The 24,479-nt window shown below is 42.6% G+C and overlaps 1 pseudogene; it reads right to left on the bottom strand.

Moving 5' to 3' along the window:
* Nucleotides 1–22,462: 22,462 nt before the first annotated feature.
* On the bottom strand, nt 22,463–22,580 carry LOC124778700 (annotated as a pseudogene).
* Between the last annotated feature and the right edge of the window lie 1,899 nt (nt 22,581–24,479).

Genomic DNA, 24,479 nt, shown 5'->3' with positions numbered 1-24,479 from the left:
ATGAACCAGGTGAATGCAGCATGGATGCCTATACCATAAGACATCATTCGCGCCTTAGCCGCGTCAATGTCATCACGCACGGAACAAGTTATCAGGGCCCATGGAGAGCCATGTGCCTGCTAGGCAATAGGACGCGTACTGAACCGAGGTGGTTGAGATGTTAATCAGTTCTGCAAAACATACTAATGCACATGTCCTGTGAATATGAACGTCCTACCGCTAGTCTTTGAAGGTTGTAACACCCCAATCACAGAAACCCTAATAAACAAACCTTTGTAGTAAAAGAAGTAAGAAAATTAGTCATCCTGACAGTGACGGCAGCTACTGACGACAAATTTTAAACTTGTGATAATTTGATCAACAGGAATGACATGCGAATAATAATATTGATCATGAAATAGAGACTGAATGAAAGAATCTGAAAAGATACGCAACAAAAACATCAAAGAAAGAATTGCAAAATAATTAATAACGAAGGTTAAAGCCCAGATGGTAAATTGACCAAAGATAACATTTACCATAGAAGAGAGTTGTAGCCGCATCGAAAAGGAAGTTCGATGTGACTATAATGTAGCTCGGAAATGGAAATGTTAGCTTCAGTTGCTACCTAGTCGCTGGCCTTTGTGGCCGAGCGGTTCTAGGCGCTTCAGTCCGGAACCGCGCCACTGCTACGGTCGTAGATTCAAATCCTGCCTCGGGAATGGATGTGTGTGATGTCCTTAGGTTAGTTAGGTTTAAGTAGTTTTAAATTCTAGGGGACTGATGACCTCAGATGTTGAGTCCCATAGTGCTCAGAGCCATTTGAACCATTTGTTATCTAGTCGCTCTCTACTACTGCTGCGGTCATAGCATGCATGTAAGCGCTACTAGATTGTTTTAAGCTAATCGGAAGTTTGAAAGTTTTGCGATATAGACCGAAGTATTATTCAGAAGTCATACTAAAGCAAAGTCATCTTTGTCGTTAGCAAGATAAGGGGATACGGAGATCCGGGACGAAATTAAATCGCGTGAGATTTAGCCTTCGTGACACAATAAGCACGACCATTCAAGGACACTGAAAAACGAAAGATCGCCGACAGAAAAACAATTATTAGTCTCGAGTAGGTAACAGACAAATGCAAACACGAGCAACGTACAATTGCGCCGAGTTATCAGAAGTTGTCGTCAACGACAGGATTACTGATGCAAACGAAGCAATTCCCTGAGTGAGAAATCGGTGTGCGTGCTTATCGTAGGGACAATTAATTACAAGGAGCAATAAAATTGGATTCAAAATTTAATTCTTCGTGTCGCCTACGTAATTGAATAGACATTATCATGTGTATTATTGACAGTTAATTGACAATTAGAACATTATGAAGTGAAAAGTGAATTCATGGTTATTTAACAGTGAACAGTCAGATTTCTCCGAAGACTACGACGCATTCTGAACACTGCTTAAGTATCTGTTATCTCTGGAATTACGTCGTGTAGTTATTGAACACGCGACGTAGCAACGTCTTGACGACGGAATAACAATTTATCAACGTAACATCCTCGCAATTCCATAATGTGGCCACGGCTTGGGTGATGGATTGAAGATTCAAGACTTTATGTTATTAATATTCAACAACCGTTATCTAACCGGGCTTAATAAAAAGAAGGACTACAGTTAGCCAGTTCGCGCAAGCTGAAGTCTGTCGTGGACTCACAACAAAAGAAAACTACGCAAGGAGTCTGTGTTCCCTTACTAGTTACAAGGTGGCGTTGTCGTGAGCGACGGACGCCGTTCCACGTCACACCGACTGGGTCATCCATCACCCCCGAGTCGTATCAACTCTAAGGAGATGCAGATGCCACAAGGTGTTCTGTTTTTTGTCTGAACATTAGTATAAATACACCATACGTTCCAACTAAGTGCAAAGTAAACGACTTTTGTTTCTCCTGACATCTTTATTCACGATAATGAAACGGAACATACTTTACAGTACATTTTGATAGCTATTTTCTAAATAGTCACCGTTCAAATTTAAACCTTTTTTCGCAGCGTTCCACAAGCTTTCCTGTGCCTTCTAGATACTCAGTTGCTACGAAGTTATTGAACCAGTCACTAATGTCCTTTTTCAGTTGACTCTCCGCTAAAAAGGTCTTTTCAGTTTGGGAAGAAGATAGTAATTAGTCTGGGCCGAGTACTGCCTATAAGACGGATGTTCAAAAATTCCGACTTAAGACGCCGAACCAAATCCTTCGTCAACGCAGCAAAATGCGGGTGAGCGTTACCGTAACGCAGCAAAATGCGGGTGAGCGTTACCGTAACGAAGTACAGTGCCGCTAGACAATAAGCCACTCCGTTTGTTTTGAACGGTGAAGGGTCTAACAGAAGGCCGCAGCATTTACGGTTTCTCCTCCATGCAGAAAGTCGATGAGTGAAACGCCTTTTAGGTCGCAAAACACTGCTGGCATAGCTTTTTTGCTGCTCGTAATTTTTTTTTTATTTTGTTGGGGATCGCGAACAATGCCATTCCATTTACTGCCGCTTTGTTTCGGCAGTTTAATGCGAAATCCACTTCTCGTCACCACAGCAGCGTGATTAAAAAATTCTTCACCATCCTTGTCGTACAGAGTGAGCAAAGTTAGTGCCTTTGCCAATAGCTGTTTCTTGTTTTCTTCTGTCAATCCACCTTCCAAACATTTTTCTATACCTCAGGTCACCAATAACATTTTTATAAAGATTTGATCGTGATATTTCGGGACAGTAAAAGCTCAGACCGTCAGTAACGAAAGGGTTGTCCTGTCGAATTTTTTCCTCAGTCCTTGATACGACTTCGTTAGTCACAACTGAAGGACGACTGATCGTTCTTCATCATGAGTATTCGTTAGTCTGTCATAAAGAATGATGTATTTCCGAACTAAAGCTTCTTTCATTACATTTCCATGCACTTCGGTTATCTGTCCGTAAATTTCGATAGAGCGGACTATTTTTGCATTCAGAAAGCGTATTATATTCCATGCTTCACGCTTGGTGAGATCTGTAATTTTCGCACCAATTTTAAAATCGCCCAAACACACTATCAACGGCCGTTACAGTGAAATTAAAATCAAGGGAGATAACATTAGAAGTGAAATGGGAATACCACTGTTAAATGCAGAGGAGAGAGCAGATGGGTGGACAGAGTACACTGAAGGCATCTACAAGGTGGGAGACTTGTCTTGTGACGTGACAGAAGAAGAAACAGGAGTCGACAGAGAAGAGAGTATTAGAATCAGAATTTAGAAGACCTTTGGACAACTTAAATGAGGCAGAAGGGTAGATAACATTCAATCGTAATGTATAAATCATTGGGAGAAGTGGCAACGAAACGACTATTCAAGTTGATTTGGAGGTGTATGACACCGGCGATGTACTATCAGAGTTTCGGAAAACCATCATCCACACAATTCCGAAGATAGTAATAGCCGTCAAGTGCAAGAACTATCGCACAGTGAACTTAACAGTTCATGTATTCAAGTTGATGACAAGACTAATGTACAGGAGAATGGAAAATAAAATTGATGATCTGCTAGATGACGATCAGTTTGGTTTTAGGAAAGGCAAAAGACCAGAGAAGCATTTCTGACGTTGCGATTGATAATGGATGCAGGACTAAAGAAAAACGTGTGGTGTCACCGCCAGACACCACACTTGCTATGTGGTAGCTTTAAATCGGCCGCGGTCCATTAGTACATGTCGGACCCGCGTGTCGCCACTGTCAGTGATCGCAGACCGAGCGCCACCACACGGCAGGTCTAGATAGACGTACTAGCACTCGCCCCAGTTGTACGGACGACTTCGCTAGCGATGCACACTGACGAAGCCTCGCTCTTTTGCAGAGCAGATAGTTAGAATAGCCTTCAGCTAAGCCAATGGCTACGACCTAGCAAGGCGCCATAGCAATTGGTAGTTATCGTATGAAGCATGTCTCATCAAGAACGATGTATACAAATGATGGATTAAAGTTAAGTATTCCAGAAGCTACGTACTTTTCTTTATAGCATTCATTACGTATCCTGTTTCAGACCTCACGCCATCCTTCGTGAGCTTATAGCGTGCATTGCGGTCCCCTCAAACCACACTGTGTCGGCACTTCTGTCGACACATCAAAACGATGACATGTTCATAGAATTTGTTGACTTGGGAAAAGCGCTCGACTATGTAAAATGGTGCAAGATGTTCGAAATTCTCAGAAAAATAGGTGTAAACTACAGGGAGAGACAGGTAGTATATAACATGTTCGAGAGACAGGAGAGAATAATAAAACTGGAAGACCAAGAAGGAAGTACTCGTATTAAAAAGGGTGTAAGACAGGGATGTAATTTTCATCCCTACTGTTCAGTCCATACATCGAAGAATCAATATCAGAAATAAAGAAAAGGGTTCAAGACTGGGATTAAAATTCAAGGTGAGAGGATATCAATGGCAACATTCGCTGTTGACATTCCTGCCTCAGTGAAAATGAAGAATTACAGGATCTGTTGAATGGAATGAACAGTCTAATGTACACATAATAGGAACTGAGAGTAAATCGAAAAAAGACGAAAGTAAGGAGAAACAGCAGATATGAGAACAGCGAGAAACTTAACATTAAGAATGGTGATTATGAAGTAGACTTACGAGGGGACCTTCTGGGAGGTGCATCGAGTTATGAGCTTCCACTTCGCCTGCTTATAGTGTGGGTAGGCACCTATCACACCCTAAAATTGTAGGTGCCAATGCGACCTCGTTTTTGAAATATTGCCTGTTAAAGTTTGGGCAGCTCTATATATACAGAAAAGTTTCACTATTGTGGCAAGTGAGCGAGTAGCACAGTGGAACCAGCCGGCACGGTAGCTCAGCGTGTTCGGTCAGAGAGTTAGCAGCCCTCTGTAATAAAAAAACTGAGCTAATCGATCAACAACGAACTTACACGAATGTCTTATGACGTCCGCCTCGAGCAGATGCAACGAGCAAAAGCGAAGAAAATGATATTTAAAAAAAAAAAAAAAAGAAAAAAGAAAAAGAAAAAAAAAGCGGCAAGCGAGCGAGACTCCCCGTCCAGGCGACTTTTGTTTTCGCGTCGCTAGATCCATCACAAAAAGAAGTATTCCATAACGTCAATGCAGTGGCGTTTCCTGCGGACTTGAGAAAATACAGATGCGATAGCGACGGAAATGAATGTGCATTCGTACAATGTTCGTGGTGTCGAAAGTACAAATGTTTTGGTTGTTTTTATTACAAGTATCATCCGTCGGAATGTACTCGTCAAAATATAGGAAATATCGATTAACTTTCCATTAAATGAAACATATTTTTGATCCCTCGTTCGTTGTTTTTTTAATATTCCCTACCTCAACGGAACAAAACTAAAATACAACGAAAACAAATTGAATAATAATAAAAAATTTCAAGAAATTACATTTCGGTTAATTTCCTGTTAAAATAAAAAAAACGCAAAAGATTGAAACAGAATGTGACATTCAATTTCTAATTTTTATTTATAGAGGCTTGTACTTGTTTTTAATCAATTCCTTGCGGAATGTTCATGATTAATTATAAATTAAAACAGGCATTTGAAAAAAAAGGAAACAAAAGTAGCACAGACGGGTCTCGAACCAGGGTCGCCTGGACGTGAGTCTAGCTCACTTGCCACTCCGCTACTCAATCACTTGCCACAACAGTGAACCTCTTCTGTTTATAAACAGCTGCCCAAACTGCAATATTTGAAAAACGTGGCCGCATTGGCACCTACAATTTTAGGGCGTGATAGGTGCCTACTCACACTATAAGCAGGCGAAGTGGGAGCTCATAATTCGCCTCTTAAGTTAAGAAATTCTGCTACCTAGGCAGCAAACTAACCCATGACGGACACAGCATGGAAGACATCAAAAGTAGGCTAGTACAGGCAGATAGGACATTGCTGAGCAAAATAACTCTGCTAGTATCAAACATAGGTCATAATTTGAGGACGAAATTTCTGAGAAGGTACGTTTAGAGCACAGCTTTGTTTGGTAGTGAGATATGGACTGTGGGAAAGACAGAAGAAAATCGAAGCATTTGAGATGTGGTGCTACAGAAGAATGTTGAAAATGAGGCGGACTGTTAAGGCAAGGAATGAGATGGTTCCCCACACAATGGGTGACGACATGAACAATTTGAAAACACTGACAAGAAGAAGGGACGGGAAATAGGACATGTTTTGAGACATGAGGGAGTAACTACCATCGTACCAAAGGGAGCTGAAAAAGATAAAAGCTGTAGAGGCAGAGCGAGATTAGAATACCTGCAGCAAATAACTGATGACGTACACTACTGGCCAATAAAATTGCTACACCACGAAGATGACGTGCTGCAGACGCGAAATTTAACCGAAAGGAAGAAGATGCTGTGACATAAAAATGATTAGCTTTTCAGAGCATTCACACAAGGTTGGCGCCGGTGGAGACACCTACCACGTGCTGACATGAGGAAAGTTTCCAACCGATTGCTCATACACAAACAGCAGTTGAGCGGCTTTGCCTGGTGAAACGTTCTTGCGATGCCTCGTGTAAGGAGGAGAAATGCGTACCATCATGTTTCCGACTTTGATAAAGGTCGGAATGTAGCCTATCGGGATTGCGGTTTATCGAATCGCGAGATTGCTGCTCGCGTTGGTCGAGATCCAATGACTGTTAGCAGAATATGGAATCGGTGGGTTCAGGAGGGTAATACGGAACGCTGTGCTGGATCCCAACGGTCTCGTATCACTAGCAGTCGAGATGACAGGCATCTTATCCGCATGGCTGTAACGGATCGTGCAGCCACGTCTCGATCCCTGAGTCAACAGATGGGGACGTTTGCAAGACAACAAACATCTGCGCGAACAGTTCGACGACGTTTGCAGCAGCATGGAGTATCAGCTCGGAGACCATGGCTGCGGTTACCCTTGACGGTGCATCACAGACAGGAGCGTCTGCGATGGTGCACTCAACGACGAACCTCGGTGCACGAATGGTAAAACGTCATTTTTTCGGATGAATCCAGGTTCTGCTTACAGCATCATGATGCTCACATCCGTGTTTGACGACATCGCGGTGAACGCACATTGGAAGCGCGTATTCGTCGTCGCCATACTGGCGTATCACCCGGCGTGATGGTATGGGGTGCCATTGGTTACACGTCTCGGTCACCCCTTGTTCGCACTGACGGCACTTTGAACAGTGGACGTCACATTTCAGATGTGTTACGACCCGTGGCTCTACCCTTCATTCGATCCCGGCGAAACCCTACATTTCAGCAGGATAATGCACGACCGCATGTTGCAGGTCCTTTACGGGACTTTCTGGATACAGAAAATGTTCGACTGCTGCCCTGGCCAGCACATTCTCCGGATCTCTCACCAACTGAAAACGTCTGGTCAATGGTGGTCGAGCAACTGGCTCCTCACAATACGCCAGTCACTAATCGGGTTGAAGCTGCATGGGCAGCTGTACCTGTACGCGCCATCCAAGCTCTGTTTGACTCAATGCCCAGGCGTGTCAAGGCCGTTATTACTGACAGAGGTGGTTGTTCTGGGTACTGATTTCTCAGGACCTATGCACCCAAATTGGGTGAAAATGTAATCACATGTCAGTTCTAGTATAATATATTTGCCCAATGAATACTCGCTTATCATCTCCATTTCTTCTTAGTGTTGCAATTTTAATGGCCAGTAGTGTAGCTTGCAGCTGCTATTCTGAGATGAAAAGATTGGCGCAGCAGCGGAATGTATGGGGGGCCGCATCAAACCAGACAGAAGACTGATGGCCAGGCAAAAAGTATCGCTATTAGCGTCATACTAGCTTGGGGTTGAAGAGGAAGAGAAGGAGAGGTTGGTAAAGGAGGAAACGAGGAGGAGGAGGGGACGAGAGAGGGCAAGAGAGACCGAGAAAGAGAGAAGGAGAGGAGAGCGAGAAAGTTGCACAGGTCTCGCTTCCAAGGCGTTCCTTGGCTAGTGCCTGGCTCTGCTAGCAACAGGGAGTAGCCGGTACAGCACTGCGGGTGAGAGGTGCGGCGTACGCAGCAGTGTCAATGCCGGCAGCAGCGGCGGCGGGATGCGCCCGTGGCGTGGAGAAAGTGGGCACAAGCCAAGCCTCGCCTCACCGCTTGTCTCCTTTCGCTGCACCGTCGCGAAGCGCAGCCGCCGTCACTTCTGCACTGCAGTTAACCCCTGGCTGACCACCGAACGAGCAGCTGGCGGGGTTCCTCGGCTCACAGACGTGCGCAGATTTCTCCATTACGCACCTCCCATCCGGAAGTAAATTTCAGGAGAGGACATCCACCTCAGATTTCATTGGAGAACCCTACCGGTTGTGATAACTTAAACATTTGCCATCCGCTGCATCCTGTGCCCCAAAAAATCGATAGCTAACGGGTAGCTTATCTTGGATACCTCGTTCGGCGAAGGAATTATTCACTCAAGAGTTGCATACTTTGCGTTCACTTCGTCACAGCTAAGACGCCATTGCCGGATCTGATAACACTGTCCTTCAAAAGATCGTGTTCGTCTTACTAGAAACGAATGCTAATTTTGGCCTCTGTAACAACTGTAGGTAGCCAAAAATTACAGTAAATGCGAAATAATTAATTACTTTAGTGCGTTATTTTCCTTTTTGTACCCCTTCTAATAACCCTACCGCAACAAAGGTCAAAAATTAATTATGATTGTGGTGTTGCTCACGCTGCTAAATACTGCATTTTCGGGCAACAACAAAGTTATATTATGTGGCAGGTGTCATTAGAGCACAGTAAATAAAGTCATTTCACGAAATAATGGATAAACTCATCTTTTCGTGTTTCCCGCGCTGGTCTCGTTGTCAAATCATGGCTCAATCGTCGAAAATCTAGGTGGTGATGATTCCAAGCTCGGATGCAAAGAGGACAAGGTGTTATTCTGCGATATTCAAAAGTTTCATAGATGTGTTTCATAAACCATTCTTGAAGATTAAACCTTTGAAAGTTAGCACAATGGTGATGTAAAAAAGTAATCAGCACTCCGAATTTAAGTTACACTTATTTTTTATTAGTTTTGTTGCAGTATCACGTAAACACGAAACATCACATTATAAAACATTCTTGAAAATATCTTCCTCACTGTTAAAGTTCACATTTTATACACTGACTACAATTTGCGTCTTTTCAATATGACGTCCAAGACTTGACTCTCTAATAACCGCTTACGCGCCCAAAAATCAGAGTTGCAAGTACGACAAAGATCATAGTGACAAAAGAAAAAATACACGTAAGAATAATATCATTGCAATATAAACATATCGATGTATCAAAGTACCTCCACAATAATGAAATCAAATGTGAATGTTGTCTCAGAAATATGTTAACTACTTTACAGAAACACAGTAGAATATTGCTGGTATCGAGAGGTTGAGGTGAGGTCCGTAATAGTTACGTAATTCAAGTACCATTACACCCTTGAAAGACGTGCACTTCATCCACCATTCAGCGCTCGTATTTCATATTTCTAATCCCAGCATTCTGGTATTCGGTAAAGTAATAATTCAGGCAATATTAATAATTTCTATAGGTTGCCTGATTTATTTCAAGATTTTTACAGCTTGTCTCACACTAATCTGTGAGAGGAGCTTGGCGCTAGAAATTTTCTTTATTTATGGGCGAGGGCAGCAGTCTTCCTAGCAGCCATGATGGCTTCCCGTTTCCCATCCCTTTCCCATTCGCCAGGGTAGCACGTGGTGTCGTTTGAACATTCAGTAGTGGCCAAAGTTTGTCATGTTCTCAGTTCCCCATCCTTCTTTACCAACCTTGTGTCCGCTATTTCTGCTCGATTTTAACGTCGCGAGGTTGCCTCCCTGTGAGATTCCGGCCCTCTGATTGGCCAGTTCCGGTGCGCGCCCGTTTTTCGCCGGTAGGCGCCAACCGCCTTCAGCGGGTGGATAGGGGACAAAGGGGCGGTAGTGCAGTTCTAGTGTGACCGTGCCGGAGACCGCAGGTGCTGCTTCCAGGAGATGAAGTTCGGTAAGCATGAGCGCCGATGTGCACTGTAGATTTGCGCCCTGCGGCCCAGAGGGAACCTTATAGGTCACTGTGAACAGTTTCGCGTCTTGCGGGTTTTATTGCTTTAGTACGGGAGGCTACCTAGCGATTCAAGCACAGTAGCATCTTTCTTAGTCTTTGGCTGATTCCTGGTGGTGGTCGTTGCATGCCTGCAGCCCCTTCCTTTAGAAAATTGGACCCCATTTGATAATACGGCGATCGTTACTAAAATTCCTTTTCTCCTGCTATCGTGGCTTGTTATGAACTACGTTGGGGCAGGCTGCTGAAATCTAATCTTTCTTCCCCCACTCCCATTTGGTTGTATTATTGCTCAATTTTCAACTGTTTAGTAAATGAGTCCTTTATTCTTACATTCTCCCTTTCATTACGTGAAATCACCCCTAGTGTCACAGAATAATGCAGAACTATAACGGTTGCTATAAGGTCGTGCAGGTCCCGCACCATTAACGATAGGATAAAGATTCAATATCGCGCGCCTGGCACGACCATTGCACGCATGGCACCGATAACAGTAGTAATCATGTTCAATTATTCCCCATTGATAAACTGGGAAGTGTTCACGGCTCATTGTGAGCACTAAATCCAGTTTTACCTTGCTGGTTTAGACAAACCCTTTCCCCTTTCTCCTTGAGGCACCTACGTCTACAAGATACTCCACAAGCCACTTAATGTTGTGTGGTAGAGGGTACTTTCGGTACCACTATCTGATCTCTCCAACCCTGTTCCACTCGCGAACAATGTGTGCGTAGAATGATACTCGCCAAGACTCTGTATGGGCTCTAATTTCTCGAATTTTCTCCTCGTGGTCAATCCGCGAGATGTATGTGGGGGGAAGTAATATGTTGTCCGACTCCTCCTCAAAAGTGCTGTCCGAAACTTCTGTAGTAAATTTCTCCGTGATGCACGATTCCTCTCTTGAAACGTCTGCCAGTGGAATTTGTTTAGCGTCTCCGTAACGCTCTCTCGCCAGCTAAACGATCCCGTGACGAAACGCGCCGCTCTTCGTTGGATCTTCTCTATCTCCCCAATCAGTCCTACCTGATAGTGATCCCAGAAAGATGAACAAGCGCCTTATAAGCCACTTCTTTCGATGAGTTACATTTCCTTAAGATTCTTCCGATGAATCTTAGTCAGGTATCTGCTTTTTCCACTATCCGTTTTACGTGGTCCTTCCACTTAAGGTCGTTCTGGATAGTTACGCCTAGATATTTTACGGCAGGCGAATCGATAGAAGCTCGACAGTGCTGTGGTGACATACCAATCCGAAGGTCATTGCAATAAAAACAGCTGAAACTCCAATGGATATTCAATACGTAGCCTACACCACGAAAATTAACATAAAATAGTTGCATAGCTTTTCCGATTGGCTTAATCCTGACACTTCAGTGTAACGACAAATGTGAAACGGCCTTATACGGTACTTAGGCAATAAATAAGAAAAGTAAAAAAAAATTTCTCGTGGAGCGAAAGTTTGTGGCACTGTTACTGATAATCTGCCAATGGTTTGAGGATCTTGAATTTGCTGTTTGCTTCATAGTTATTTTGAGTTGTGGACTAAGTGGTGGCACCGAGTTACACCCTCTCCTACATTTGAAACGTCCCCTTAGAAAAATTAATGAATTACTGTGCTGATAAACCTCTTACGTTATTTCCTTTTCAAACAGCCGAGCAAAGCTGAAAGTACTCAGACATTACTCTGTTTACTTATTCTGATCAACACTAAACTGACACAATATTTTTTAGCGCAACGCAATCTGACTTTCAATAATCCCTACAAGAGAATGGCCCTGACTAAATTAACCTATACGTTTCACAAATCACTTACCTCACACAAATCTTCGTTACTCCAACTACTGCAATACAGCGAGCGCCACTACTGCCAGCTAAATAAAAGATTCAAACTACTGAAGGCACTAACTACTGATAGGCATAGTTAGAAAATGAAAGATTTTGATAGACAACAAACAATGCATTTACCTTAATAGTGTTCAAAAGTCATTATATATATAGCAGTTCATGACATCCAGTCTTACAAATGTACTGTCTCTGATGGACACAGGCCCAGATCATCCGCTCTCAAAAATCCGCCATCTCACTTCCCCACATCCACCACTGCTGGCGGCTCACCTCCCACTGCGCAACGCTACGCGCTGTTAACAGCCAACTGCCCAACACTACATTAGACAACAATGCAAACTAGCCACAGACTGCACACAGCACAGCCAGTGATTTTCATACAGAGCGCTACGTGGCGTTACCAATAAGAAAACCTAAACAGCCTACTTACACTTTTACATACACAGTTTTGAGCCACTCGATAAAACTATTCATTTCCATGTATTCCAAAATAACAGAAACACTACAGTGCACAGAAACTCATCACACGTGACGCATAGAGGCACCAGACGCACGGCGATTAGGTAAGAAGAGCGACGTACCGTTGAAATCCAGTATCTGCAACAAACACCTATAAAATAATGTATCAGTGCTCGAAAAGCCAGCAGAATGTGTGTAAGCGGTGAACCCAAGCTGCCTGAAACCAAGTGTTCTTACTGCGGACATAATTCGGCAGTAGAACTCGTAAAAGCAGTAGGGACAGAATCGAGAACATTTCTACTCATTCGGAACCACAATGTCTGTCTAGTTCTTTGTACAATCAAATTCTTATATCATCTGAAATATTCGTATATATTACGTTATTTACAAACAATATGACTGTGTAGACACGATTGTAACCTATGTCCTAGAAAAGACTCATCGTTCCACAGTACACACAAGACTAAATATGAAAATTTCAGCAGCAAAATTTCACCATCCACGGTGAAACACTATATAAAAAAATCCTTTATTTGCAGAAAACGCTGAGCTCCGTTAACAAATGTTATAGGTTGTAGCGTACAGTTAAACGGCCATAAATGCATTCACAATATGGACAGCCTTTCTCCGAGTTGAAAGTTCAGTCGTATTTGTTCAAGGCCAGCGTCACGAGTAAGCTACCGATTGCTGAGATTCCAGAAAGCTACTGAATCACCTGAACCGTCTGAAAGGAATGAAGCCAGTAACACTCGTGCACACAGAAACATTTGAACGTTCTTGGAATGACGTAGGTGAGCGTTCTCCGTTTGAATAAAGCGTTTTTCTAAATGGGTTTTAAAAAAGGTACCAGTTGGGGGCTGTACAAGTATGTTGATTTTAAACAATCACTGTTGAAAGTATTCAAAATTCCAAGTAGCTGGTTGGTGCTAACAGCATTTCAGACCCGCACTCTGTACTCAACACTGCGAACAAAGATCCGTGACAGCTTCGAGCACCGATGCCAGATTGTAATTGCGAAGTGTAAAACAGTAACCACAACCTCATAGTTGGCTATCAGTGCGTCAGCACTGAGACGTTGCCACTGTAGCGTAAACAAAGTAACATTCGTGGTTGGTCGTGGTAGTCGCCCGAAACGGCCGCGCCAAGCGAACGTCTACTGTTTTCCCTGCCGAACAGACTATATAGCTTTGTATAGGGGGAAACTGAATTTTCCTTTCAGGAAGCTGTCCTCGACATTGTCTCACGTCTAGTCTGCCTCCGCTGCAGCCGAAGTTTAAGTGTCTTCTTAACTCCACTCGCAGCAGCTGATAAATGTGTTTGAAATGACGTTTTGTCTCAAACGCTGTATACATGCACAAAATATTTCTTTATTATAAATTCTTCAAACCGACACAGAAGAAAAAGACATTTCTAGAGGAAAACGTTCTAACGTCATGTAGCAGTTTTGAAAAAAAAAAAAAGTATTAATGGAATGTAGTGCTTGATGTATCTGTTTCTTGTATCCTCGAGTTCTTTCCGATCAGAGTACCTCGCTACAGAAGGATACATCAGACAACACCTTGAACTCCGCTGCAGTAACCTTTCACTTGTTTGATCACCGTCACCAGCGACAATGTACAATAGATGAGATAGTGAACAGACTACGCGCCTTAAAACATGTTGAACATGGAAATATACAGATTCTCAAAAAAGATATCAGAAAACTAATTATTACTCTAAAGTATTTTTAGAGTAATAATTTTTTGGCAAACGTATTTTATTGTAAAAAAAAAAAAACAGAATATCGAGGGCAATAAAAGTTTGCAAACAGATAATTCGGTTTACAGGATGAAGCACACAGGCTGATTAATCGTAGGTAAGGGTAGCTGACCAGGACAGTTCAATAGAACACGCCTAGATAAGAGAGATTTTGAGGCACTTCTACTGTAGTCCACTTAGCGATTACATCTGATGTGACAGACTTCAGTGTCTGCTGGAACGTCTTTAGTTCTGAACGTAAGTGATACCTGCTGAATGCCTAGTCTAGTTCAATCAAGATCAAGCCGCAAGTGAGTGTCCTTCAGTGCTCAGAGATGTTACCGTCTCATGTGAGGAGTTTGAAGTCTACAAGTCATTCAAGAGCAGCACATTTGACGACACAACTGCTGGAAATGATGTACACCAAAGTCTGCGTGCCAGTGTTCCATTTGTCTCAAATTAATTCAGAAGTAACATCCAGGAAAACAACCGTGAAATTATTGTTAATGAAATAGGCATATTACATCTTCGTTTGGCCTCAGTATGTGATGGAAATAAGTTTGTTGTTATCGTTTAAATACTTCAGACTTAAGTAATACGTAATTATGAAATGGATAATAACTATCAACTTAGTTTTTAGCCAAAGTGGATTCTTCGTGTTCAAGTAAAGTCTATTTTTATGAACTTTAATTACATTTCTGCATGTAGCATCCAAATTGTTACATGTTTTAAATAATTCATAAAAGCTTCAATTAGTGCATTATTTACAATTGTGAAATAACGTAATTAACATAATGTAACTCATCAAGACAGGAACAATAATAGATTGAAAACCTAAATAGTTTGCAGAAAGTGCACGTGTCAGAGAACATCATACATAAATTAATTTCCTGAAATCGATTGACAGACTGTTCAAAAAATGAAAATCTAAAATAAGATGGAAACTTAAATCAACAAACGAATAATTGCATCCATACACTTTTCAGTGTTTACGTTTTTGCAAATCTAGCTAACGTTTTGCTGCGGCATATTAGGATATTTTCTTCTAGAGAATATTTTCCCAGAGACTCGCATGTATATTGAAATCGGGTGATGCTCGAAACTCCGTATGTTAGATAAATAAATATTTTTATGGAGTAATAGGATGTTAGAGTAAGAACGTTATTTCAAAAATTACTCCAAGATACAGGTACAAGATAATTAGGTACTTGTTAACACGTTATTTGATGAGCTTTTTCTTTTCATCAGTGACATCGCGAGTCGAGACATACGTATGTGTAAATCCACTGTCAAGCAGGTAGTGATGGAGTGTTGGATTAGCGAGTCCACACTTGTAGCAATGGTCTACTGCTGTGCTCTCTCTTGATACGAAGCTCTGTAGCCTGTCTTCCTTCCCCAGATTAAGAGCCTGTTTAGTGCAAATTGTCGAGACCTATGAAAGAGTTCCTGAAGTATTTACCCCTTCTCGTCTTTTTATTCCTCATCATTCAGAAATTCAGGTTCTCATACACTCCCTTACTAAAGCGTTCCACTCATGCATTACCGTCAAGATGTTCGTTCCAATTTCCACTTACTCATTCCGTCAACACAACCATTTCCTCATGCATCCCAACTATGTACCAGTTATTAATACCTGCCTGCCTGAAATCAGAATGTATCTTGTCGGGCCCGTGGAGAAATTTCTTTATCTCAAGAAACCCACATGTGCATGCTGCACGTTCTCTACAACCCTAGCAGTAGCTTCCAGCGTATGGTGCACGCCCTCATGACTATTTCTCTAAATGACCCGATCACAGGCTTAACACTGAGCTCCCACTGACTGGTAGCATGTCAACAGTTGGTCCACTGAAAAGCAACTTGCTAGAGCCGTTTAGTGTTGTCTGACGAGTTGCGATTCCGCCTGTTTTCAAATGGTGCAAGGCATCGAATGCACCGACATATCAATAATGGGTTTAACCCGTAGTATGTAAAGCGTGTAGATCAGAGGTGGTTCTGACAGTGTTTATCATCCATTCTTCCAGGCTATCACTAACAGGAACCAGGTTGTTTATTTCAACATTTTTGGCGGCCAAGTCTTACCCTTTCTTCTCTGTCTTCGTGATGAGTCACTTGCGGGCACTCTAGTGGATACTATCGTCTTCGAAGATGACAGCACTCGTGTTTATCGGGCCGTACGCATACGTTGCTGGTTTGACGAACACTCCGACACCTTATCGAACTTCGATTGACACGCTGAATCAGCCGATCTAAATCACGTAAAAAATAAATGGGTCTATCTGGAACAGCAGCAACATCCTTGCAATAATATGATACCTCTGGAGGATCTAATAGTAAATAAGTGGCTTCACATGTGAATTGTGTCCTTATATACCGGGTGGCACCCAAAGTCACTTTGGGCAGTGGTCGTAATGTTTTGGCTTATATATATATTGGGTGCCACCTGGTGGCGTTGGGGGCACTCGACGCAGTAGCAGAAGTACGTAAGCGTGTAAGTGGGCTGCTTCTGTGTTGGCAGTGCTGTGTAGCGCTTTGCATTGGATCTCTGACTGCGCTTTCTTTGTAAGAGACTCTGTGGCTGGTCGGACTCGTTGTTGGAAGTTAATCGCCAGTACTGTTGCGGAGTTGGAAGTTAGTCGCCAGCAGTGATGGAAGTACTGTTGGACAGTTGGAGGTGAACAGCCAGCAGTGATGGATGTTAGATGTGAGAAGTTAGCATTGATGGAGGGGTCTGGAGTGTCAGCATAGGCTAACTATCTCTACATGTTCGACTTGGAGACTGAATATTACTCATGATTATATACCTTTGTACTAGATATCAATGACGATTTATATTCGTGTCTGAACTGGATGTCACATTATTAAGGTAAAAAGAATACATTATTTGGTTTGTAACGAAATCTTTCCTTTGCTAAGCACATGCCTATTAGTAGTTAGTGGATTTAGTACTTAGAATATTTTATGTAGTTGGTAGTATTGACGTTCGCTGTATTGCGGTAGTTCGCGTAATGAAAAATTTTATGAGGTAAGTGCTTAATGAAATGTATAGGTTATTGGTAGGATTTCTTTTTAATCAAGGCCATTATTTTGAATTAATTATTTGAAGTCAGGTTATCCTTTTTTTTGAGCAGTCAGATTGCGTTGCGTTATGATATTGTTGATGTCATTCTTTCAGCAATTTAAGTACAGCCACACTCATTAAAATAAAGAAGTTTAAGCGGAGCAGACACGGACGGGGGATCACCCTATCAAAAATATAGTCTGCGAATGTGGAAATCCATTGTGATAAGCGACTTTGCCAAAGGGCAGATTATTCTTAAGTAGAGCTTGTGAACGAGCATCTTCAAAACAACAAAGCTGATAGAATTTTGACGTGCTACTTCGTGAGCACCTATGAAAAGAGGTAGAAGAACAGTGAAACTACCACTAGGCGCTAAATGATTAACCGTCCACGACTCCGCACAAAACGTGAGGTTCGAAGGCTTGTCTCTTCTGTAAAGTAGGATAGATGGTGATCAGTGGCGTCTCTGCTCAAAGAGCACAAGTATTTCTGAGCACACCGTTGTTGGACATGGAGTTCCGCAGCAGACAACCCCTACGTGTTCACATGTTGAAAAATAGTTCATATGGTTCTAAGCACTGTGGGAGTTAACATCTGAGGTCATCAGTCCCCTAGAACTTAGAACTACTTAAACCTAACTAAACTAAGGACATCACACACATCCATGCCCGAGGCAGGATTCGAACGTGTGACGGTAGCAGCAGTGCGGTTCCGGACTGAAGCGTCTAGAACGGCTCGGCCATAGCGGCCGGCTCACATGTTGGCCCAACGACAGGGTCAATTACGATTGTAGTGGGCACGGGACCGTCAGGATTCGACCGTGGATCAATGTAAACATGTCGGATCTTCGGACGGCTCACAATTTTGCTATACTAAGTCGATAGTCGACCCCACAAACGCAGTCAACGGCGGCTCAAGACGTGAAGGGAACCACCGACGCAGGCTGGTGGGAGCAGTATTATGCTACGGAAGGCATTCTCCTGTGCAGCATGGGTTCAGTGGTAGTAATAGAAGACACGCTGACAGCTGCGAACCACCTGGTTCCCTTCAGTCATGATGTGTTCCCCGATGGCGGTGTTATCTTTCAGCAGTATAACTGTGTGTGTTTCGGAGCCAGAACCGTGCTACAGTGGTTTGAAGAGCATTGTAGTGAACCCACTTAATGTCTCGGCGACCAAATTCGCCTGATGCAAATCCTACGGAGCTATCATCGCTATCAGGCGCTATCATCGCGTACGCAAATTAGCGAGACGTTATTAACGCCAATTACACGGTATGTGCGTTGGCATCTAATGCCACACACTTCCACAAACCTACCAACAAACCGTCGAATCCGTGACAAGCCGTATCAGTGATGTATTTCGTTCCAGAGACGGGCAAAGAAGCTCTTACGCAGATGGTCACAATGTTTTGCCTCGTCAGTGTATGTATCAAAGGCAACATCCTGACTGGATAATTCATCACAGCCCAGTCCAAACCGCTAAGGACAGAAACTTGAAATTTGCAGACGGTGTTGATTTTATATTGTAGGTGTCGTTTAAAAAGGGATTTTTCGAAGCGGATGAAAGGTTTTGTGAGAATATGTCAGAGAATGTGTCGCTGTTATGGCAATCTTGAAGCTAGAACTACGAAAAATTGGTCACCATTTTTGGAAATTTAACACCTTTGGGGGTGAAACAGTCAGTAAACATTTTTTAAATAAATCATTACTAAACAACTTCCGTAGTATTTTTAAAGCTACGTCTATGAAAACTGGTATTTGACCTATCGGTTACATATTAAAAAGTATGTGTTTCACTGTTTTTGGAAACTGAGCCCCTAAGCCGGTGAAATAAGAGATAAAATGTTTTATGAAATATTTGATTATGAAAGCATCTTTAATGCTAAATTTAAGAAAATTTGAATTTAGCTTCGCTGTTAGAAATAAAAAAATTGCATTTCACTAATTTTGGAAATTCAACCCCTAAGGGGGTGAAGTAGGGAGTTAATTGTTTTATGAAAATATTTCACCATGAAAGCATTTTTACAGCTAAAGCTATGAAAATTACTATTTGACTTCGAAGCAAACATATGAAAATTTCTATGGAAATATCACCACAAGAACTGAAAAAGCAGCAATAACAAAGACCTCCGACTCTAGCATCCAGAATCACTTTTTAGTCAGAAGTACATTCGGAAACGATCATACCCCTACGGCCTTAATTAGCGCGCAGAGTGTAGAACATGTTGTAGTTTGTGAACAACATATAATTCGATTTAAAAAAGAATCTGTGCAGGCCATACAGTAAACGCGAACGAAGCAGCGGGTGCTATGTTGGTCAATAACAGAGATGGTGTTACACGATATTGACGCTAGAGACAACTGATTTATGTTTATAGTGTATATTCCTGCAATTCACAATGTGTCTATGTAAAGCTGTGTGATGAGGAAGACTGGGATTCCCCCAGTTCCGCGGCGAGAGGTGGAGCTTGCCATAGACTTACTAAATTAAAACTAGACCGCGCATTGGCGCTAGTGTCGCGTCCTCACATTAAACGTGATAGAAGCCACCATTTGCAGGGAAACAGTGCGTAAACATGGTTCGTTCGTGTGCTGCTTATAATTGTAACAGTATAATTGAAGCAAAGACGAAGACGGAAACAATGTCACATTTCACAAGTCTGTCATTTCTGGTTGTTTGTTACTTTCCATTATTTGTATATAGTATTTTCATGGAGAAATAATACGTCATGAGTGTTTGTTTTTGTTTAGGATTCCCCTTATAAATGATTTTCTAAATCGGAAATGGATAGTTGCTACTCGGAGAGAGAACTTCCAACCGACAGCAAATTATTTGCTGTGCTCTCTTCATTTTGAAGAGAAATGTTACATGGAAAATTATGTAAATAGATGTCAAGTGAAAGACGATGCTATGCCGAGTGTATTTGGATTTCCAACTCATTTGAAAAAGGTATGGTGTCCTGGAAATCGTGCAATATAGGCCTGGGTTAAATAGTGTGGAAATACTGTGAGTGTGTATAATTTTGAACGTCCGTTTTCCAGCTTACCAAGGCAATCAAATATATATTATTAATATATAATAATTGCGTTTAGATACTTAACATGTGTTGTCAGGTGGTGATTATACTTCGTAAATGGTCAAATATTTGATCAAATGTTGCAAACTCAACCACTTTCAGAGGTGCTATCAGTGTAAAAAACTAATGTGCGAATGAAATTCCTACGGTATTTAAAGTGATATGGGTTATTACACTTAATCATACCAAAATTCGAGTGTAGACAATATTGTGCTAAACAAAAGTAAGCGTGCAAAATGTACACAGTAATCGGCAAAAAGCAAACAGGACTTGACCGGAAAATTACGTGAATTAAATAATAATCGTACTGTCTGCTACTTTAAAAGTTTCATGTGATTATCTAATGCAAATAGCCCGGTGTAAACTCGCTCCACCTTGTCAGGAGAGAGCCTTACATTCTTAAATTTCGCGTCTCTATGCAGCCGTATTTCGGAAATTAGGAAACTTCATTCATTTAAGTATACTTTTAACATAGACTCGAATACTCGGTACTTTTTTGAACAAACATGGGTTTAATTTGTGCTTCCATTTGCTCTTGTTGCGTTTCATATACTTCAAATCACAACCCCAGTACGAAGGATTCATCCCTGCAAATGGCGGCTATCAGCTGCTTCAATTGGGGGACAGTTGCCTCGCTTCTCCGCTACGGCGTGGTAAGGGCTTGGAGCTTGCCCGTCATTCCGTTCGGTAGCACGTTCCGCTCCTTTTGGCATGTAGGCGGCGGCCGCGCCGTCGCAGAACTTCCCATGTTCCGCGTCCGGGCTTCGCACCGCGCCGCGTTCTTCTCCTGTTCTCTTCTCGACCTCGATACCATCTATTCACACCCGGTGGCCAGGTTTCACCTCGCCATTGTGGCCCGTGAGGGCGTTAACGTTATAAAGACATCATCAGACATTCCTGCGCGGTCGCTATCTCCTCTCACCGAGCCACCTCTGGCCACTGACCCCGCGGAGGAAACTAACTTGTAGCACAGTTCCGTGCGTAAGAAACGTTCCCGCAGTAATAAGCTGCTTTTCACCCGATGAGAAACGATAGCGTTGACCTATCTACCGCTTGAAGCTGTATTTGGAGCTATTAAGTTATTTGCGACTCTTGGTTGCGGCTGCAATATCGTGTTAGAGTGGTGTAAGAGTTCGCAGCGTTTTTGTGTTCCATGTTGGTAGATTTATTTGTCGATTGTCATTTTTTATTTGTAGTTCACTGTTGCTATTTGAGTTTACACGTTGTCATTTTGTCAGTTGGAGATAGTGGACGCTACAGTGGAAGAGCAGTTGAACGGAATGGACAGTGTCTTGAAAGGAGGATATAAGATGAACATCAACAAAAACAAAACTAGGATAATGGAATGTAGTAGAATTAAGTCGGGTGATGCTGAGGGAATTAGATTAGGAAATGATACGCTTAAAGTAGTAAAGAAGGTTTGCTATTTGGGGAGCAAAATAACTGATGATGGTCGAAGTAGAGAGGATATAAAATGTAAACTGGCAATGGCAAAGAAAGCGTTTCTGAAGATGAGAAATTTGTTAACATCGAGTATAGATTTAAGTGTCAGGAAGTCATTTCTGAAAGTATTTGAATGGAGTGTGGCCATGTATGGAAGTGAAACATGGACGATAAATAGTTTGGACAAGAAGAGAATAGAAGCCTTCGAAATTTGGTGCTACAGGAGAATGCTGAAGATTAGATAGGTAGATCACATAACTAATGAGGAGGTATTGAATAGAATTGGGGAGAAGAGGAGTTTGTGACACAACTTGACAAGAAGAAGGGACCAGTTGGTAGGACATGTTCTGAGGCATCAAGGGATCACAAATTTAGCATTGGAGGGCAGCGTGGAGGGTAAAAATCGTAGAGGGAGACCAAGAGATGAATACACTAAGCAGATTCAGAAGGATTTAGGTTGCAGTAAGTACTGGGAGATGAATAAGCTTGCACAGGATAGAGTAGCATGGAGAGCTGCATCAAACCAGTCTCAGGACTGAAGACCACAACAACAATACAAAATGCAGATTCAAACTGAGAAATCTGAACAAGCACTCCGTCTTCAGGCCACGAGTGGCCTACCGGGAACATCCGACCGCCGTGTCATCCTCACAGGTGGATGCGGATAGGAGGGGCGTGGGGTCAGCAGACCGCTCTCCCAGTCGTTATGATGGTATTTTTGACCGAAGCCGCAACTATTCGGTCGAGTAGTTCCTCAATCGGCATCACGAGGCTGAGTGCACCCCGAAAAATGGCAACAGCGCATGGTGCCCTGGATGGTCACCCTTCCAAGTGCCGACCACGCCCGACAGCGCTTAACTTCGGTGATCTCACGGGAACCGGCGTATCCACTGCGGCAAGGCCGTTGCCGCAGAAATCGGAACATTTCCGACTTATTCTTCTCTTTGAGTTCAGCAGAGTTGTGGGAGCAGTGGAGGCAGCCAGAAACATTTGCACTTTATATGGGGGTAACGCCATTGGACTGCGCGCAGCAAGAAAATTATTTTCTCGTTTTAAGGAGGATAGTTTTGACATTAGTGACCATCCACGTTCAGGAAGACTTTCCGAGTATGATGAAGGTCGCTTAAATGCTTTAATCTGCCAGTGTACTCGAGAGCTGGCAAATGTGATGAACTGTAAAAATTCGGTGATCGTGTACCATTTGCATGCAATGGGAAATGTTTATAAACCGGGTGTAAGGGTTCCGCATACTCTAAGCCAAAAACCACAAAAATCAGTGGATGGCCCTAACTGCACCTTTGCTTGCTCGTCATCATCTGGATCGTGAACAAAACCGACCATTCCCATCCTTCATCGTCACTGGTTTCGATTAATAGTGTCTTTATAGTATCATACGGAAAAGTATGGTTGAGCGCAAACAAAGCGGTAATTCCTCGTACAAAAACCTACGCACGTCCACAAAAGATAAAGTTATGTATCTGGTGGAACAGCTACGGTGTGGTGTAATAAGAATTTCTTCCCCGAGGTATTAACCATCAGTGCTGACATCTATTGTCAACAAGTGAGCCGTCTTGCAGACGCAATCCAAGATCAACGACCAGGAAAACTGAGTGAATTGATGCTACTTCACGATAACGCCCACCCGCATTCTGCTACAGTGACAAAAAACACTATACAGAAGTTAAATTGGGAAGTCATTCCGCACCCACCTTATTGAGCTGATCTTTCACCTTTTCCGCTATCTAACAACCTTCAAGGAACTTCCTTTCCGAATGAAAATGTGCTCCGAACATGGCTCAACGCGTTATTTGCCTCAAAACCACAAGACATTTGCAGTCGTGGAATCGAAAACTTAACCCAGCGTTGGCAGACTTGTAAATAATGAAGGAGACTATATTATTGACGAGTACAGTCTCTCGAAAACGCTGCGAACTTATGCACCAACATAATAAAATGTTAAAACAACCAAAAATGGAAATGAGCGTGTGGCATAGTTGGCTGGGAGGCCCCATCCAGAGAAGTTCGGCCGCCAAGTGAAAGTCTTATTTCAGTCGACGCCACATTGGGCGACTTGCAAGCCGGTAATGAGGGTGAAATGATGGTGAGGGCAGCAAAACCCCCAGTCCCCGAGCGGAAAAAATCTCCAACCCGGCCAGGAATCTAAGAACCAAAATTTTAAGCAATGAATGTATGAGCATTTTGGCCTTGCCCCTTTTATTTCACCTGTAACAGAAGTGTTTATAAGAGTGTGTTCCTTAGGAAAATTAATGCTATGATCCTTGACTTATGGAAGGCATTCCAAACAATTTCACACTATCTTTTAGTGAATTCGAGGTTACGGCATATCGAAGAAGTTTTGTGGCTGGATTGAAGACTTCCTAGCTGCTAGAACTGAACATTTTGTTCTTAAAAGGATCAGCCCGAGAGACGTAAAAGTAGGTCCGAGAGTCCCACAAGGGGATCTGACCAGATCTTCATTGTTCACAATATACGAGGGCAGATCAATAAGTAATGCAACACATTTTTTTCTGAAACAGGGGTTGTTTTATTCAGCATTGAAATACACCAGGTTATTCCCCAATCTTTTAGCTACACAACACTATTTTTCAACGTAATCTCCATTCAATGCTACGGCCTTACGCCACCTTGAAATGAGGGCCTGTATGCCTGCACGGTACCATTCCACTGGTCGATGTCGGAGCCAACGTCGTACTGCATCAATAACTTCTTCATCATCCGCGTAGTGCCTCCCACGGATTGCATCCTTCATTGGACCAAACATATGGAAGTCCGACGGTGCGAGATCGG

Source organism: Schistocerca piceifrons, chromosome 2 (genome assembly GCF_021461385.2).
Source record: "Schistocerca piceifrons isolate TAMUIC-IGC-003096 chromosome 2, iqSchPice1.1, whole genome shotgun sequence".
Classification (NCBI taxonomy): Eukaryota; Metazoa; Arthropoda; class Insecta; order Orthoptera; family Acrididae; genus Schistocerca; species Schistocerca piceifrons.
The sequence above is the reverse complement of the archived record's forward strand: the minus strand, read 5'-3'. Positions and strand labels throughout refer to the sequence as shown.